Consider the following 20659-nt stretch of genomic DNA (forward strand, 5'->3'; position numbering starts at 1 on the left):
GAATTCCTGGAACGGGCAAAATAGACCACTCAGATCATGTGACAAAACATTCATGACCCAGTCTTGTGTCAGTCCCTCTCAACATGGCTACGCTAGGTCATTTCTCCTGCCCCTTGGCGGTGTAATGAACTGCCCCCTCACCCATTATCCATCTATCAACACACACTCTCCTGTGAACGTTGGTAAACTTGCCTGTTCCCAATATGTGGTGCAATATTGCCTTGAACCTCTATGGCACAGTTTCATATGAATGAGACAGCAAAAGGACCTTCAAACCTTGTGTGGATGAGATGTGTTCTATTCATACCTTACACATGACATTGACTTAACCGGGCATGATATGGGTGTGTTACAGGGCATATAAGTAAATCTCAATGTCCGCTTCAGAGGCAGTGTACTGCAGATGAAGCGTGTATAAATGTTTGTGCTGGTTGTGATAATATGTAGCCATGTGTGAGACTCCTGTAGCGTAATGCCTGCATGATCCCAGAATCATTGCCTATTTTGCTATAATCTGTGCTGGATGTCATGCACAGGGAATCAGAGCAGTTGCATCGTCCATTCATGGTCAATGTCACAATTTACATAGATATGCGTCTGACCACACTCTCATACATATTGTCTGAATAATGACGCAACAATACTCAGAACCTTGTGGCCCAGTGACATGCGGAACACACCAGCATTGCCAAACTACCGTGTGTTGGGTTTCTCAATGACATCCATTACATCACACATGCCAATGTACTTCACAATTACTCACCAGTGGCTCTTGGGTCCTTGAAACGGTCCACGTCACCCTGCGTGATGGGTTGCCGACCATCTGTGAGTGAACCAAATTAAATATGTGTCATTGTATGGCATCCAGACACGTCACAGAAACATGATGAACATGATGAACAACTTTTCAGTCACAAGAAATGCTACTTCACTTAGTAGGGGATTTGCACATAGTACTAATGACTTTGTGCACAATGATTGGCATGCACACATGGGCTTGCTAATGCAGTGGTGGCCAAACATAACATAACCACAGTCACACATGCACATGAAAGTTGGGGCATGCAATTCCTAAGCACCTTGGGCCTCATTTATGAAAAGTGACGCATCGCTGCGTGAAAACATCGATGCGTCACTTTTCACTGCGCACTCCTTGCGACACCAATGATGCGTCATATTTAATGTATGATGCATCATGTCGCAAGGACTTACAGATACGTCAGTATTTCTGACGTATCTGTAAGCGCAAAAGTGACGCATTGCTGGAGTGTGTCACAAAAGTGACGCAACTCCAGCAATGCATCCTTTCACATGGGGAAAGCCCCATGTGAAAGGGCTTGCGTCAGTCTTACGCCTGCTGTGAGGCAGGCGCAAGATTTTTACGCAACAGCATCCTAAAAGTGACGCAGTGAAATCTCATAGATTTCACAGCGTCACTATTATGAGGCTTTTTGCGGGGGAACTCCCCCTCTGCATACATTATACCTGACGCAGGTATAATGTGGCGCAGGGGTTTAAAAAGGGACGCATCTACCTAGATGCGTCACTTTTTAAATATGGCGCAACAAGGCGCATATTTTACGCCGCTGGTGCGTCACAAAAAGTGACGCACCGGCGGCGCAAAAGTGACGCAAGGCCTCATAAATAAGGGCCCATGTCCACACAGGCAACATGTGCACGTTGTACTCCGTATGATGGTAAGTATGCATTTAGTAAGAGGCTGACACACAATCCTTTGGGAGGTAAAACACTCTTGAGCTGTAAAACACAAAAGTGAATGACTGTAACCTGAAACTTTTAACTATGCCACTTCATAGAGGTGTTCCTGTGTATGAATGTCCTCCACTGCGGCACAATGCACCCGAAAGGTGCATAACTGTAGGAAGTCAGGATTTTCCAAGAATAGTGATATTGTACCTACCCTGCACCATGGCGCTACTTTTGCGTTGCTACACAGTCACATAAGTAATGCTACAGCGCTGCCAAATTACCCCAAGAGTCATGTCAATCTGCTAAAATGTGCTGGGAAGTGGGAGTCCAAATCAATCTTAACTTAAGCAAATCATGTGCAAATTACATAGGGACAGATGTATAAACATTCCCTTTAGCGATTAGTAAATTGCGATCATTTAGGAATCGCAAAATAGAAATAGCAAAATAGTAAGTATGTCGGAAATCGCTTATTGCTTGCGTACCATCAACATTCCCAAATAGCGATTAGCAATTTGCAGATCACAATCTTCCCCTTCATTTCTGTGTGCCAGGAGGCGCTTTGGAATGAATAGGGAAGTTTGCAATTACCAAATTGCTAATTGCAAATAGACATTGTTTCAAATGGTGCAGGGGTGTCACATGAACACCCTGCAGTACCCATGAAAAATGACATGTGTGCACATAAGGCGCACAGACATGCTGCAAGAGCATGTATGAGCGTCACATGGCAGCTATTGATGATTTTAACACAAACAGAGCACATTAAGGAAATAGCGCTACTTACCACCAACTAGCAGAAGGTGGTAATTTGCCAATCACAAATGGTGAATTTGTATGTAAATTGCCCTGATACATAGCATGTAAGGTATTACTAAAGTAGGTATTCCTCAAATGTAATAGCAAATTAAGCACAAGCAAATTTTGCCATTCCTAACTTTGCACAAATAATGTCACATAAATGCCATTTACCAAATGAAGGGTTTGCTGACGCCGCTAATCAGCTAATGTCTGCGTTACAAAACTATTTTTGCCATGATACATATGGCCCATAGGGACATGACATTGTCATCAAGACCTTGTCACAGTATCACAGTAACTAGTCAGCATGTACATCCCATACACACATGTCACACACGTCACGCACTTATATTACATTAGAACATTAAAGTGAAACTATGGGTGTAGGACTTACCACCCTGTAAGCCTGGCAGTACTCCAGTGTAATCCAGGAGGTCGGCCTCCCGCGCAGTCATGTCCTGCCAGCGGTGTTTCCACTGGTGCACAGAGCGTGCTATTTTGAAGTAGTGCTCCATGTGGAGCCTCACGCGCTCCCAGCGCACATTGCGTCCCCCAACAGCATACCCCAGCAGGATCCGCCCCCCTGCCTCCAACATATTTGGAAGGTAAAATTTTACCAACCACAAAAACCCCCCCAATGCCTCCTCACTCATCCTCCCCGACCTCCCAACAGCAGGCATCTCCCTGACCCCCTTAACCCTATAAACACTAATAAATAATAACCCACTTAACAAACTCTCAATAAATATATACAAACTGACCCCTGAATTAACTCTAACAAACTGAGGACAGTAGACACACAAACAGTATAAAACACAACAAAAAGTACAAACACACACTTTAGACAAGACAGAGCACGCAGCAACACTCTCCAAATCCAACTTTCAACACACCAACCACCATAAACCTCCTTCCCTCAGCCCATGCACCAGCAATTGCAGAAAAGAGAAAGTGAAAGTAGAAACCACACCCAAGTGACAGGAAGCAGTAATACATAACTTCCTGTGTTTGCTGCTAAAAGGTCCGACTTAGCGACAAAATAATAGGTGTTAGCGACGAAATATTAGGTGTTAGCGACAAAATAATAGGTGTTAGCGATGGTACGCATATACAAAATCGATCGAAATGCGACCCGTTTTTTGTATTTGCGACGAAAATGTACTCGCTAACCAATGCTAAGCGACATAATTAATAATAATTATACATACATGAATTACATCATGGATTTCTCTACATGAATTGAAAAAAATACCAGAAAATTCACTAAATATGTCGGGGCAGATTTATGAAGGGCTTGCGCCACGTTTACGCCGCCGTTGCGTGACGCAACGGCGCGGAAACGTGGCGCATCCCTGCGCCCTATTTACAACGTGACGCATCTAGGAGATGCGTCACGTTGTACAGCACTGCGCCATGAGGAGGCATTCCTGCGCAGGGGGGGGTGTTCCTGCGCAGGAACGCCTCCTGAAAGTGGCTGAGTGAAATCTATGAGATTTCACTCAGTCACTTTCAGGGCAATGCTGCGTCATAACCCTGCGCCTGCTTGAAGCAGGCGTAAGGCTTGAGGCAGCATTGAAAGAATAGGCCTCCCCAGAGCATTTCTGGAGCTGCGTCGTGCTTGCGACGCAACTCCAGCAATGCGTCACTTTTATGGCACAGATGCGTGACGCATCTGTGCCGTTTTTGCCCCATGTTGCACCGCATCATAAATGCGGTGCACCATGGGTGGCGTAGCTGTGGCGCACTGTGGCGCATGTTAACTGGCGCATCCCTCGGGATGCGCCAGTTAACATAAATCTGCCCCTATGAGTATATTTTTCATCCCACTAAATCTTCTAATTATTTGGATATAGAGGTGTGAACACAAATTACAAGTTAATCTTACCATGCAATTAGGTCAACACAAGAGACAGGGGTGAGGGAACGTGATCATGCACACATTACCTACTGGAATAATATCTACTATCATTGGTACAATGCTGTTTCATCATGGTTCTGTAGCAAAGTATGGAAGGACCTCCAAATGGACACTTCGTAATGCATTTACATAGACGTTACTGGTCAAAGTCTTTGTTATGCCTCTACATCTCATGCATAGGGTGGAAATGTGACATTACATCATGCAGACGTAGAAGGCAACACACAAAAGGAGGGATCAAAACACCACAAACCATACATCATGGTGCAGATTATCAAGTTCCCTGCACCCCTGATTGTCAGCATTAGCGTTACATTATATGCGCCTGTGGTTGCACAATCCATGTGCAGCATATGTTGTGCAAAGGATGCCCAATGCTGTGGCATATCCCCAAGGTCTTGCCACGTGAAGAGAGGTGTACCGGCAATAAGGGCTGCCACCGGGTGTGGCACAAATGCACAGGAGGTAGTGTACTGGCGTTGCTACGCGTCATACCATTGGCTGATGTAATTCTGATTGATACCAGCCACTCACTCCTGGACCAATACTGCATCCTATCCCTGCACTTGCTTTCAGCATGCGTGAAGCTTCATGCAGGGCGGTAGTGGGGTCACATGGAGCGTTCATAGATATCCGTGCGCAAATGTACATGTCTTGTGCCTCTGGTGGCGCAGGCTGGCACAGGTCTTGTGTGTGATAGCAGCCTATGCCTTATGTATATCCCATGGTTGCTTCGTTTGCCCTGGGCTCTTACTGCCTTTTTACCTCCTGAGGATGTTGATGTTCCGGTCACACTGTGTCATGGTGGTGTGTAAGATTTAGAAAAGGGGGTGGTGATGAACAGAGTGTCTGAGTTAAACAGACCACTCTTACCCAGTCCAAAGATCAGGGCTTGATCCATCACCGTAATTTATCTCACTGCCCCATCCCAGCTCAGAACCTGGCTATATGCAAATCAGTCTGTCCCTGGCCCAGTGCATCATGGGAACAGGGCAGACTAAACTACCAAGCCAATTCTTCACCAGAAAGGAGACAAGCTACCGGGGACCGGTTTCTGGCATTTCAGCCTTCTTCGGCCCGGCTTGCTTGAATCCTGATGGAGCAGTGAGAAAGGGACTCATGTCTGAGTATACCCTGCCACACCTATAGTGGCCAAAAACTATTTAGAAAAGGGGGTGGTGATGAACAGAGTGTCTGAGTTAAACAGACCACTCTTACCCAGTCCAAAGATCAGGGCTTGATCCATCACCGTTATTTATCTCACTGCCCCATCCCAGCTCAGAACCTGGCTATATGCAAATCAGTCTGTCCCTGGCCCAGTGCATCATGGGAACAGGGCAGACTAAACTACCAAGCCAATTCTTCACCAGAAAGGAGACAAGCTACCGGGGACCGGTTTCTGGCATTTCAGCCTTCTTCGGCCCGGCTTGCTTGAATCCTGATGGAGCAGTGAGAAAGGGACTCATGTCTGAGTATACCCTGCCACACCTATAGTGGCCAAAAACGATTTAGAAAAGGGGGTGGTGATGAACAGAGTGTCTGAGTTAAACAGACCACTCTTACCCAGTCCAAAGATCAGGGCTTGATCCATCACCGTTATTTATCTCACTGCCCCATCCCAGCTCAGAACCTGGCTATATGCAAATCAGTCTGTCCCTGGCCCAGTGCATCATGGGAACAGGGCAGACTAAACTACCAAGCCACTTCTTCACCAGAAAGGAGACAAGCTACCGGGGACCGGTTTCTGGCATTTCAGCCTTCTTCGGCCCGGCTTGCTTGAATCCTGATGGAGCAGTGAGAAAGGGACTCATGTCTGAGTATACCCTGCCACACCTATAGTGGCCAAAAACGATTTAGAAAAGGGGGTGGTGATGAACAGAGTGTCTGAGTTAAACAGACCACTCTTACCCAGTCCAAAGATCAGGGCTTGATCCATCACCGTTATTTATCTCACTGCCCCATCCCAGCTCAGAACCTGGCTATATGCAAATCAGTCTGTCCCTGGCCCAGTGCATCATGGGAACAGGGCAGACTAAACTACCAAGCCAATTCTTCACCAGAAAGGAGACAAGCGACCGGGGACCGGTTTCTGGCATTTCAGCCTTCTTCGGCCCGGCTTGCTTGAATCCTGATGGAGCAGTGAGAAAGGGACTCATGTCTGAGTATACCCTGCCACACCTATAGTGGCCAAAAACGATTTAGAAAAGGGGGTGGTGATGAATAGAGTGTCTGAGTTAAACAGACCACTCTTACCCAGTCCAAAGATCAGGGCTTGATCCATCACCGTTATTTATCTCACTGCCCCATCCCAGCTCAGAACCTGGCTATATGCAAATCAGTCTGTCCCTGGCCCAGTGCATCATGGGAACAGGGCAGACTAAACTACCAAGCCAATTCTTCACCAGAAAGGAGACAAGCTACCGGGGACAGGTTTCTGGCATTTCAGCCTTCTTCGGCCCGGCTTGCTTGAATCCTGATGGAGCAGTGAGAAAGGGACTCATGTCTGAGTATACCCTGCCACACCTACAGGAACAGGAACAGACTAATTTGCATACAGCCAGGTTCTGAAACTGGGATGGTGCAGTGAGCTAAAAAACGGTGTTGGATCTAGCCCTGATCTCTTGACTGGGTGAGAGCTTTCTGCTTAATTCAGAGACTCTGTCCCTCACCACCCCTTGTTGCAAATATTTTTGTCCACCCTAAGCGTGGAAGGGTATTCTCAGATGTGAGACCCTTGCTCATTGCACCATCAGGATTCAAGCAAACCGGGCCGAAGACGGCTGTAATGCCAGAAACCGGTCCCCGGGAGCTTGTTTCCTTCCCAGTGTAAGAATTGGCTTTTGTAGTTTGGTTTGCCCTGTTCCCATCATGCACTGGGACAGGAACAGACTAATTTGCATACAGCCAGGTTCTGAAACTGGGATGGTGCAGTGAGCTAAAAAACGGTGTTGGATCTAGCCCTGATCTCTTGACTGGGTGAGAGCTTTCTGCTTAATTCAGAGACTCTGTCCCTCACCACCCCTTGTTGCAAATATTTTTGTCCACCCTAAGCGTGGAAGGGTATTCTCAGATGTGAGACCCTTGCTCATTGCACCATCAGGATTCAAGCAAACCGGGCCGAAGACGGCTGTAATGCCAGAAACCGGTCCCCGGGAGCTTGTGTCCTTCCCAGTGTAAGAATTGGCTTTTGTAGTTTGGTTTGCCCTGTTCCCATCATGCACTGGGACAGGAACAGACTAATTTGCATACAGCCAGGTTCTGAAACTGGGATGGTGCAGTGAGCTAAAAAACGGTGTTGGATCTAGCCCTGATCTCTTGACTGGGTGAGAGCTTTCTGCTTAATTCAGAGACTCTGTCCCTCACCACCCCTTGTTGCAAATATGGTGGTGTGTAAGGTCACATGTGTGCGTTGCCACCAATTGCACACGATTTGTGGATCCGGCTGCAAGTCCGACTGGCTTGGGCCTCCCATATGGGGAGGCATGGAGTTTGGTCGGGGTGTGTCTGACTCACTTCATTGTGTTTGGCAGTGGGGCCTTGCTGCCAGGCCTGGACTGACCATTGCGGGCCCTGTGCAATCCCCCCGTGTGCTGCAAGGGTAGGTTCAGGCTTTTGGGCCCTTGGGGTCCCTTTTACCTACAGGGCTCTTTGTGCAGCATAGCTGCAACCTCCTCCCTGTAACCAAGTCGGACGGAAACCGGACCTGGCAAGGAGCTCTGTTGCACACCCACCCTCCCCACGGGGGACAGCCGAGCACTTTGAGGGGGCGGGTTTTTGTTCCCTGTCCGGCCCTGCTTGCTGTAGCTTGCTGGAGATCCCTTGTTGTTTCACTTCAGTGGTGGGGTGTCAGATCTGCTTGTGGGGTGGCTGTGATGTGTGTGGACCACCTTGCATTGGCCTGTCCTACCACTATGGGTGACTTTGTACATGGGTATGGTTTCCTTTGGACCCTCTGGTTCCATGCCAGTCATGTGGACATTTTACCTGGAGTGCTGTCCAACACGGGGTGTGTCCGCATTGGTATCCGGGGTGTGTTTAGGATTACGTGGTGTTTTGCTTCAACTAGGGTCGGGCCCTGTCCACCCTGCAAGCTTTGTGTGTGGCCGGATGGGCCTTTGGCGGTTTGTGGGTTGAGCATGTGAGCCCCTTGTTGGCCAGATGGACCTTGAGTTTAATCTTCCTGGGTCAGGTATTTTAATTCCTTTGCGCATAGTCACAGTATTTGTTTCTAATCTTGTTGTGTAGTGTACCTCTTACTGATGTATATGTGCATGTGCTCAGTTTAGCGTTTGTGCACAGTCTGGAGGTGTACCTCCTTCATGCTGTGCCTTTGTTGTAGGGTGGTTATCCCTTTTGGTTCCCTTTGGCCTGGCTGGTCATTATCTGTGGTCTTCTGTGCCTACTCTCCATCAGTGGCTGTGTTGGCTGTAGGGCCTGTGTTTGACCTTGTGGTGTGTGTCATGGGCCATTAAGAGGTTGCTTGCGTTGGGTGTGGCCGATCATAGCGCTTGCTTCTGGAGGACATCCGAGGCCATGTTGTGCATGGCTGGCGTTGGGTGTTCTCACCCCACTCCAATGTCATGTGGACATAGGGTGATGTGTGGGACAGTGTTTTCTGCCTCTGGGTACGCAGTGTTGTGTAATACTTGGGTTACTTGCTGCTTCTGCTGCTTCAGTCTGTTTTGCTACAGTGTGAATCCAAATCTTGTTTAGCAATCTGCACAATAGTTAGCCCTGGTACTTGGAGGGCCATGACTCTGAGTGATGTTCATTTCCATAGAGTCACCCGTCAATAATACTCCCCCATGCATATGTAAACACCCTGCACATACTAGCACTTGCACCTGCACATGGCTGACTTGCACTTGCATGAACACTCCAGCAATGCCACACATTTACGGCATAGATGGCTCTCACAGATACTGTCATTTTAGTGCCCAGGCTGCACAACACATAATACGCATCACATCCATGCTGGGTGTGGCGTTCTGCACTGTTACTGTGGCATCCCTGCGGACATGCATGGAGACAACAGGTATTGGAATACTGCACCTTTTTGTCTGACACTGAGGTCCATTGGAGACATGTAGCACGCCATTACTTAATGCTGGCAACCCTGGCATGGCCATTGTGGCTAGCTGGACACATAGCTACTCCCCATTGGACTACAGATTTGAGAATGGGTGGTAGTTTTGCTGTAAGTCTTTATTACACCAGGACATGTATGTGCCTTTCATTACTCAGTCCACACTAAGGATGTGGCTGGTGCGTCCAGATAGGTATATTTCATCCAAATGCCAAACAGCCTGAACCGAAAGCAGGACTGAGATGAGCCACACACTAAGGGGGAGGTGATGTCAGTCACAGTGATGTGTGGAATGTTGTGCATATGAGATGAGGTCACACAAGGGCTGCCAGATAGCCAGTGTCAATATGCATCACAGTCCCAATAGTCTCACATAGTGTCAAGATACACTCCATTTTCATTAGGCTATTTCCTAGTGCTAAGGCAGAGCCATTTTGGTATGTCCCATTGAAGAAAGGGCACAGTGAGACGACCATGTACCACTGCTACACCTCAACTGTCTTCTCCTCAGATGAATCCCCATTTGTCAAACAGAGGTCCTTTCCTGTAAACAAGTATGATCAGACAATGTCATGCTGTATCAGGGTGTTATGTTCAAATGCATGATTGGTTGTGACAAACAGTGATGTAATTCATATCCCTTGTCACATTGCAGAGGCCGAGACAGCACCTCCGGCACCTCCTGAAGAGCAACCTGGACAGGCACTCACTGTTGACCCGGATGTCTACGCTACACTCAACATCGAGGACATCGAACTCCTACTCAATGACATTGCCTTCCCAGCCTCCCGTGCAGGGCAACCCAGTACCCCTCGGCAGAGCCCTCCCCCTGCTCACACCAACGAGCAGCAGGCATCCACCACCCCAGCCACTTCCCAGGGCCCAGATCCAACGGCACGTGCATTCCAACAGCGGATCATAGGGCTCCAGGAACGGTTGGGGGATAGGGTGGACGAGGGCTTCAAGCTCGTGGCAGCCGAGCTCGCAGGCATCCGTGGGTGCCTTACTGACACCCAGGGCCCATTCCATGCTCTCCACCAGTCCATGGCTGACAAAGCTGGAGTCATGATACAGCAGCAACATGCTTTGTCTGCTCAGGATAGCTCCAGCAATGTCGCCAAGGGACTTGAGAACATCAGGATGATCATGGAGAGCATGGAGCGGATGCAGGCCCAACATCTGGCTGCCAGGGATGAGCACATGCGCCAGGTTACTGGGATTTTCACCGCCCTGCACCTTCTTGTCACCTCCTTGCTGCCACAGGGTTTGGTGCAGATGGATGCTGCTGCAGCCTCCACATCCTCAGCTCCAACACCAGGAGTGTCAGTGCCTCACATGGCTGCTGCCACAACACCCACTGACACCTGTGAGGCACATGACACCGATGATGATGGAGATGAGGATGACTGCGAAATTGTGCTGAGGAGGAAGCGTTAGTATCCCTCTGTACCAATGCCCCAGTTTCTTTTGTTTTGCTGGACTCTGATTCGTGCCACCCATGAACTTCTTACACTCACTTTCACTGTCCCCCGGAACAACCTTGGACCCCCCATGGACTCCCATATGAACCCATTCCTTGCCACCTCAACCAGCCTGTGGAGTGAACTATGCCTCTTCCCTTGGACCTGTTGACATCTATTGTCTCTGTCTAGCCATCCAACGGGCACCCTCTGCACTAGCCCTATATGCTCACCTGTTGTATATAGTGTAAATAAATTATTATTTTCCCTTTGATATGTGTATTGGTCTAATGTTGCTAAGGTGATAACTTACTTTTTAGGGCCTGGCCACTGATACCTTAGGGATGTACGACAATGTGAATACGAGCATTGTACATGTTGATACTGATCCAGGGATGGTGTAGAATAATGAAGATATGTGCAAACATGTGGTCCCACCATTGCACCAATGCAATGCTATGACATTGTCACAATGTGAATGGTCCATCAGGCAAGGTCTTCAGGCAAGGTCTTCAATTGGTACATGCAAGTGAGCATTGATGTGCAAAATGTGATAGTAGAAGTCCCCCTGGTCCATGTTTGGTTGCAGCAGGGCAGGCACTACTGTCCTCATGTCTAGTAGGCCATGCACTGTTACATACCACTGGTTGACCTCTATATTGGCATCATACGTTCAATAGGGTACACACAGTCTTAGAAAATATTAGTGGCACTACTGCATTCACTGTGTATTCCCTGCACTCACACTGTTATGTGTGTAGTATGTGAATCATGAGTCTCTGGCCCTGAGGTGCAATGAGCATGCCTTTCATCAACATCAGATTTGGGGGAGGGCTGCAGCAGGTGTGTAGTTGGACCACAACTTACCAACATGGCCAGCAGCTCTGCATCCTACATGTGTAGGTACAAGTTGGAAGGTAGCTCCGGGCAGCCCGTAGCACGTCTGTACTATTGGTACACTTAGCCACCAGACATGCCTCGTCATGTTGGCATTTGTCCACAAGTGGTCCAGCCTCCTCTTACATGTGCTACTCCCCCATGGTGGACATGTGACATTGGCCCATCACTTTCTGTAGACTTCACCGTGTGTGCACCTGCACCTGCATGTGTCATGTCAGATGTAGATGTTACGATGTCACGTCATTGTTGAATAGGTATAAGGTATGTGTCCAGGTGGTATCTATGAATGACCCAGGGGTGAGTGTGTATCCACATTTACTTGTCTGTCCAGCTGTAGGAGGTGTCTTCACCCAGCCATGTGAAATATTATTGATGTTGGTGTTATGCATGTCTTGGTGATGGTAATGGTCCATGCGTTCAACAAAGTCTCTGCTCAGAATAGTGATGTTTGGCCTTGTGGATCTGTAGGTGGGAGTAGTTTCCAGGCTGATGTCTTGTGACAGACATACTGATGTTGTAGCCACATTAGACGGCACATCAACTTGTTACTCTAATTTGGCCCTTTCCTTTTCAGGTGGTCTAAATGATAGGCCCTTTCCCCGATCCAAATGGCGGCACTTGTCACCGCCCCTAGCAATATTTAATGCCATTACATGCCCTATTTGCTCCTCTAATCACATTCGACACATACATCTTTGAGGCATTGTTCTGGAGCCTCTTTGCCATTATGGCCATCTGTGCACATATGTACTTGACATTATACGTCAACAATGGGCTTGGAAATATACAGGATATGTATCTCATACGGGCCAGGGTTATTTATACGCCACATCTTGTGCATGCTTCTATGGAAATGTACATTGGCTGGTAATCAGGAACGTTGTACACATCTTAAGGGTCAGTTTACTGCTGCTACGACTGACATGGTCTGGAGATGTGTCTGGATGATTGGCACCAATGTGTATTGGGATGTTGCTATGACTATTGGCATCATGCACACCATTTCACACTCTCCCGATTTGTGTGATTCACACAACATGCCCAATCCATGATACATGGATTGTGGAAATTGAGTCAGTATAGGAATGTCATCCTCATCACAATCAGCACCCTACTCAGCTAGTATTTGCACCATGTGACACAACCATTTGACATGGTGTAGCCTACATAGTACCTTGCCAAGTAGAGTCTCATACATTTGACATGGTGCAGGGCATTACTGTACTGCGTACACATTCCCACCCTCCATTGATAATGGCCTCATCTGACCACTCATTGTGACACGTAACTGTTTGATGGGTACAGTGCCCATGGCAGACAGTAACACATTGAGACGTTATTTATGTGACAATTTTATTTCTAAGACAACACGTGACTGACTCAAGCAAAATAATTGTTGATGATGCGGTTCCTCCGTGCAAGTCCAGCAGCATTTGGTGTGGGGTGTACTGCACCAGCCTCATCTTCGTCCTCATCTTCATCAGGTGGTTCGGGCACTTGGATCCATGGTGCTTTGGTACGGACACATATGTTGTGCAACACACAACATGCCAAGATCATTTTGTTCACCATTTCGGGACTGTACAGCAGGCTGCCACCTGTGATATCCAAGCACCGGAACCTGGACTTCAAGACACCAAATGTCCGCTCTACAATGGACCTTGTGCGTATCTGTGCCACATTGTACTGTCTCTGGGCAGGGGTGGTGGGGTGATGTACTGGTGTCATCATCCATGGTCCCAGTGCATATCCTTGGTCCCCTGTGACATACAAGGGAAAGCAGAATTAGTAATTGGTAGTGCTGGATGTGTTGTTGATGAGAATGGATTAGTGTGTTGGCATGGATGTCATGTTGTATTTCAAGGTGACCATGTGTGTAAGCAGAAGGCTGTAGTGCATGTTAGCATGTGAATCAGGCTGACTGCTGTGACTCCATCCAACATCATTTTATTGTGCTGAGGAGTTGCATGTGTGGCTCTTTTCCCATCTTCCACAGACAGTGATCCAACTACTGCACTGTAATGTACTTTTTCTATATAGGTGGCATGAGTACACACTACACACACTTGACCTACTGTACACCAGCATTCAGCAATCCTGCTGCAGAACACAACGCATGCTTCTCATGGTCATGGTGTGACACACATCACCAGTGAGCTACCTGTTACATGCCTGGACCATTGGGGCCTTGTTAGGTTCAACAAGGACATCAACTCCAGCATGTGGAACACCATCCCCTACCTGTACTGTGTGCTCCTACCAGTCCTGGCCTCATGACTATTTGACATGAGTGCTCAGCGGTCATGATGAATGTAGCAATATCACATATCTTAAGTTGGAAATGTTTTTGTAATGAGACTTTTAGATTTTCGTGACTACATACTACACACGACAAAGGGGCCTAAATGAATTCAGCCAATCAACTGTACAAGTTAAGACTGGACAAGTATGCAATCAGTATTACAGGCATATTTACCACCCTCAGTTTGGATGCTATCATGCCCAGCCCATCAATGAACCACAATCAAGCATGTATGATGGTACATGATTCTTACACAACGCCCCATCGTTGGGCATGCACATTGACCATCAACTCCCATCCCCCAAGCCCCGCCGCTGGTGCAGTAGTGTGACATCTATGTGTTGCTACATCACTACTGATGTGTGTCATGTACCAATGAGTCAGCGTACGCTCTATAGTGTAGTTCTCTATTTCCTCCTATGTTGCGGGTGCCTCTCACTGTGCTAGTCCCTCTCTATCCAAATGGAGCTACTCATGCATGTCCCACCCCCACTGAGGACTCAGACCTGCTATCCTCCTCCCTGTCTATTATCCTGAGTCCCCCCACCAGGGCCTCCCATGCATGTGTAGCTTCAGGCACTTTTTCTTATTGGGAGCTATGTGGCAGTTGCATTCTGTTGCTACTCTCACTCCCCGCCCATTTGAGTTATGATGCCTTCCACCTGACAAAGCTGGGGCCAGGGGTACTTTCAACGTGATGCATTTGGGAGATGCGGCACGTTGTAATGGGCTGCACAACATGTAGGCGTTCCTGTGCAGGGGGGGCCTTCCGCCACTGGGACACCTCCTAAAAGTAGCTGAGTTACATGTTCAACTTTTCACTCTGTCACTTTTAGGCCATGCTGCATGACACGCCTACACCTGCCTGTAGCAGGCATGAGGATTGACTCAGCATTAACTAGTTAGGGCCCCCAGAGCATTGCTGGATCTGCGTTGGACTTGTAACGCAGTTCCAGCTATGCGTCACTTTTCCGACACAGATGCATCACGCATCTGTGCCGTTTTGGCACCATGGTGCACCGCATTGTAAATGGCACCCATCCAAGATGGTGGAGCTGTGGCACACTATGTCTTGCATATCCTTGCTGCTTAGCAGGTATGCACCAGTTATTGCACATGTGCCCCCTTGTATGTGATACAGTGACATTGATGTGGATAGATTTCTGTTTTCCATGTACGTGCGGTAGATGCAAGTGATATGTAGGATTACTACTTACCAACTAGGACTGCATTCCCATATCTTCCATCCTGGAAGCGCTGGTTGATGACTGACTGCTGGAAAATATAGGAATCATGCACACTCCCTGGGAACTTAGCGATGACATTTGTGAACATTCCACGGTGGTCCACTATTGCCTGCACATTCATTGAGTGCGTGTGCTTTCTGTTCCTATATATGTGTGCCCTGTCCGCTGGTGGCACAATTCGGATGTGTGTGCAGTCTATTGCACCCAGTACTTGTGGGATTCCTACAATGGTGTAGAAACCCTGCTTGACCAGGAGCTGTTCACGCACTGTATTGGGGAAGTGTAGTTCCTGGGGTATCAGGCTGATGATGCCATCCAACACATTTGGGAGGAATCTTGAAAAGGCTGCCTGTGAGACACCACCCACTCTGGATGTTGTGGGTTGAAAAGTCCCGGAGGCCAGGAAATGAAGCACAGCCAGTAGCTTTGTTTGGGGGGGATATTGGTAATGCGCTGGGTTGGTGGTGTGAGCCGTTGGGCTATGTGGTTCAGTATGTAGTCAATGGATGTCCGTTTGAGCCTGTAGTGGGCTATGATTTCCTGTGGTTGTAGGTCTCCAAGGACAAGTCGGTTGCGCATTGTCCGCTGTCGTCTTTGGTGCTGCCTTGCTGGTGGTCCGGGAGGCGGTGGGGGCGGTGGCGGTGGTGGCGGTGGGGGCTGTGGCCACTGTGGGACTCCGAGCTGTATGATTACTACCTCCATGCTGTCTGCAGGTCCTCAGCTTTGTGGTGGGGCTGGGCTGGGCTAGTTCTCCTTTTCTATGGTCTTTTTATCTCCTGTTTTGCATTTTTAGTACTGCTTTTAGCAGTTCTTATTTATCTCCCGCTAAGGGGCATTAGCGGGAATTTTTTAGTCGCTAAGCATGTATAGGCGATAGTTGATAATAGTGCACTAGCGTGTTAGCGACTTTTTTGGTTGAATTTAGCGAGGGTACGCCTACCACGCATCTCATTAGCGATATTTATTGCTTCCGCGTTTCGCGATAATTTTTTTCGTTGCTAACGCATGGAAACTGTCGCTAACAGTAGTTAGCGGCAGCTTGATAATAGTGCGTTATTCTTATCGCCGTTTTACCGCGGATTTTCCCCGCTAAAACGGCGATAGAGCCCTTGATAATATGCCCCATAGTCCCTAATTTAACACTGCCAGCCTTACCTAGTTTCTCAGTGTTATTCCAAAAGACGAATAACCTCAGAGCAGTGTGGTTTCCATTTACCACTCGCTATTCCTTCCTGGGATTTCCAGACAACATAAAACAAGACACTAACTTTTCATGTTAAGAACATATAATCAATAATCAAAACATTTTGTCCTATGAAATTACCAATATAATCAATAACACCATCAATTCAAAATGAACAAAATTTCACAAACAGTCAAAAAATAAAACCTTACTATTTTCAACACTACAAAATATATCCTAACACATTAACAACATTTTAGAACCATATTGATACTCACACCACTCCAACAATCACCTTCTTGCATCACCTTCCAGTTCTGCTTTGCTTCAGGTTCTGAGGATTGGAATCAGGAATCAGGACTTGGACATTTATCTAACTTGGGCAATTATTTTACTCCCCTTCTAAGGTCAGTGAGCCATTAGTTGAATCGTTGACGGTGATGTCAATAATCCTTAATCACCAAACTAATCAATAATAACCATCCTCTGCTACCAGAAACTGATATAGAGGTAATTTCACAGTAATTTCTCAATGCAGAACCTCATCTACCTCTATTTTACCGCTGAAAAGGTGTTTGGACCCTTGACACCATGTATTACCTTCTTGTATTACCTTCAGGAGACTTTACATAAACATGAACAGTCAAAAATTCAATTATTATTTAAGCCAATAAAGAGAGTTTTTAAGTATTTTAAAGAGTTTTATTTTCTAGTCAAAAGTTAATTTTTCTCTGACCCTTTATTCATTAGTCAAATATCAATCAGGTTACTGAATTTTGAAAACATCAACAATAGAATTAAATAACAAACATATTATATTTTGCATACAAAACATTCCATAAAGGAAAGGAATGAGACATCAAATGTCAATCAGAATTATTTAAAGAGTTCAGGAAATATAATTCAAGAGTGAATTATGCAAGGCTAATCAATTATTAATAATTTACAAAATCTCCCATAAAGAGAAATAAATGCATAAGACAAATAAACCCTTTCAAAAACTAGTTAATTAGTCAAAGCATACATTTAGAGTTTTAGCATCTAAATCTAAAAAAAACCAATATATCTGTTGCTCTCTCTGCCCTCGTCTGTTATTTAGGAGTAAGACAGCCCGCCCTTCACAAGTCCACATAGGAATGTAATCGGCCTTGCCAAAAAATATGACTTGCAAGGACTTCTTTCAAAAAATATGAGCAACGAACCCCCCGCCTCTCCTTGGACGCAATCTCCTCCGAGGCTGCAGCAATCTCCTCCAGCAACGTTTCTCGTACCTAACCCATATGATGTCTGGTCTAATCTGCTCCCTCTCAAGAGATCACACACCTAGTCTAAAGCCTAAGAGCCAACCATGCCTCCAAAGAGGTCATTATTTAAACTGTAATAAAATGTTTCGTATTCAGAAAAACTCGCACTGTGTTTGGTTACCATATGTGACATGAGGGTCTCACCATTCTGTTCTCATTGGAAATTCCAAACCATATCGGTTTTAACAAAAGAGATATTAATGATTAATACATTTATATGTTTTAGCACCATTTACTAGGAAAAATGTTTCATTCTATTTTGTTCCTTCCTGTCAAATCGCACGCAGGCAGGATACTTTAACTAGCACTGGTACATTGGCACGTTCACAAGAATGTACTGTTCACAGTGGCCTTGACTCCTTCTGTAATTGAGGCAAGCTGGTATAATCTGCGCAAGCTCTCTTCTTTCAATACAATTCACAGCCTTGCTGGATTCACAGGCAGCCTTTTTATCTTAAGCCCAAAAAAAAAACAAACACTAAAATAATATGAATTTCCCAAATAAATCCCATTATGTTTTCCCACCCCTATACTAGTACCCTGTATTAATGAATATCTAGCAAAGCTATTAGTTTAAAGCAGCTTTTCTTATTGTTTGTGCACAACATGCAAAAATGTGCAATGTGCAACATAGCATAATACATGCATTAATGTAAAATTTCAAAGTGCTCACAGTTAATACATACTCATAGCAACATACTTTATTGTTTTAGATAGCTTTTTGTGCAAAAAAAGTGTTTGCCCTGTGTATAGTGTTTGGTGTATTGTTAATTAAAACACATTATAAAAAGAGGTGTTATAAACTGAACATGTTTGTCTAAATATGCAACAAAACCAAAGTCTCTTAACACCTTAGCTGCGTGTAAACATTTCTCCCCAGTGCTGCGCTGTCCATTAGAACTAGTGCTGAATGGACGTTCAATGGTCGTGCGCAGCACTGGGGAGGTAGCGCTGCTGACGACCATTGGCCGTCAGCAGCACTTAAGGGGTTAAGACAGGAATAGTGAATGTAGACTGCAAGGAAAATGAGCTGGGAAGAGAGAACACATTCTATGATTATCTTTAAAACTAAAAAGGCCATTTAAATCACAAGTTTTTCTCTACACTGCAAAAACACATAGTAATTCAGCACACATATTTCAGATTGACTAGGCCTCATTTCATATTTTCACATGCCATGTGTTTTCATTTGCACAAAAATGTGCGTGTCAATTTAAATGCAGTCTGTCTGAAGCACAAAATTAAATGAATGCCTGACCCATGATGAAATCTGCGCTCCATCACTAGTGAGATTCGACGCCAAATGCCGCCCTGCGACTGACGTAATTTAAAGAGGGGGGAGAGTGATAGTCGCCCCCGAGATTGCAGATAAGAGCAGGAGGAGGCCTTCGCCCCAAAAACTTGTGTCGCCAGGGATAGACTGCTCCCCCTTGCTATGCCGCTGTGGGTACCAGATTCAGGTAGTCTCTACGTCCTGAATTTTTCAGTTATTTCTGCTTTGCAAATTTTTCCCAGTTATTCAATCTCTAGACAACGACTTCCAGTTCTTGAGATTATCTCCCAAAAATAATGGGAATACACCTTTTTTTAGCACTTCAAGGATCTGCGACCTGAACAAGGTCAGCCACATCTCTGCGGCTTGGCAATATTGGCATTGTCTTTCGTCAAGCAGCATGCCCACTGTAAGGCCCTATGAATATTTCACTGAGTCATTTAAAGGACAACACCCGCTTTCTTCTCATGATGTTTGTTCTCCACATGCATTTTTGACAGCTTACATTTGTAGCCAAAAGCCATGTACCATGTATCAGACATATTCACTGTGGTGGCCTGGCTGCAAGATTCTTTTGGTCGAAAGTGTAAAATACCCTGCAATTAGATCTGCAAATTTTTCACGATCACTTTCAATTTTACAAATGTCTGATAACTCAGCGTTTGGGTTAATTGTACCTCTGCTCGCACCCTCTTGTTGGGGCAACTAGCAGCTCAGTTTGAGCCAAGGTTGTGTATGCTTGTTGATAAATACTGCAAATAAGTACATAAGATAGCCATTGGTCACTCCCAGCAAGAATAAATACAACAGACAGCTATACTTAGATCAAAGCGCCCACATTCATAAAGAACATGAAGAAAACATGGTATGGTATTAACTTTATTCGACTTTCTCATAAAATCATGAAAGTGCATAAAATAATTTGTGTAAGACCAGATAAAAGAGAATAAAAACAGCACCCACAGTCTAAATGCATTTGACTAAAATCAAGATAAAGTGCATGAGCAGGAGGTACTGTAGGTATGCAAAAAACTACAAAGTTAATGCCAATAGCATGTTAAGAAAAATATCAAGCTGTAAGCAGTCTAATGCACTCAGGGAACTTTCAGCATCCATGAAATCTACCAGAAAGACAGCAGGAAACATATTCTGTGTGATTGTAACAATTGTAAATACAGAAACGTCAGTCTCACCTGGTTAATATTCAAAGATAAAGTAATGGGCAGATATAGCTATATCATAGTCTATTAAATCTGGGGCAACTCATGACAATATGCATTGTATCTGTTAAGGAAGGGTTGTCACAGGTATAGGCTTGCAGATCAGATACTTTGGACGAGCATCCCCTTGGAAGTAACTGGTGAAACAGGTTCAGTATGAAGTAGGTTAGCAACCTCTGGTGATGGCTGGTCAACCCCTAGTTCAAATATGGTTCCATCCCCGTAACCTTTTTGACCATAATATATTGCTGCATC

This window comes from Lissotriton vulgaris, chromosome 9, assembly GCF_964263255.1.
Source record: "Lissotriton vulgaris chromosome 9, aLisVul1.2, whole genome shotgun sequence".
Classification (NCBI taxonomy): Eukaryota; Metazoa; Chordata; class Amphibia; order Caudata; family Salamandridae; genus Lissotriton; species Lissotriton vulgaris.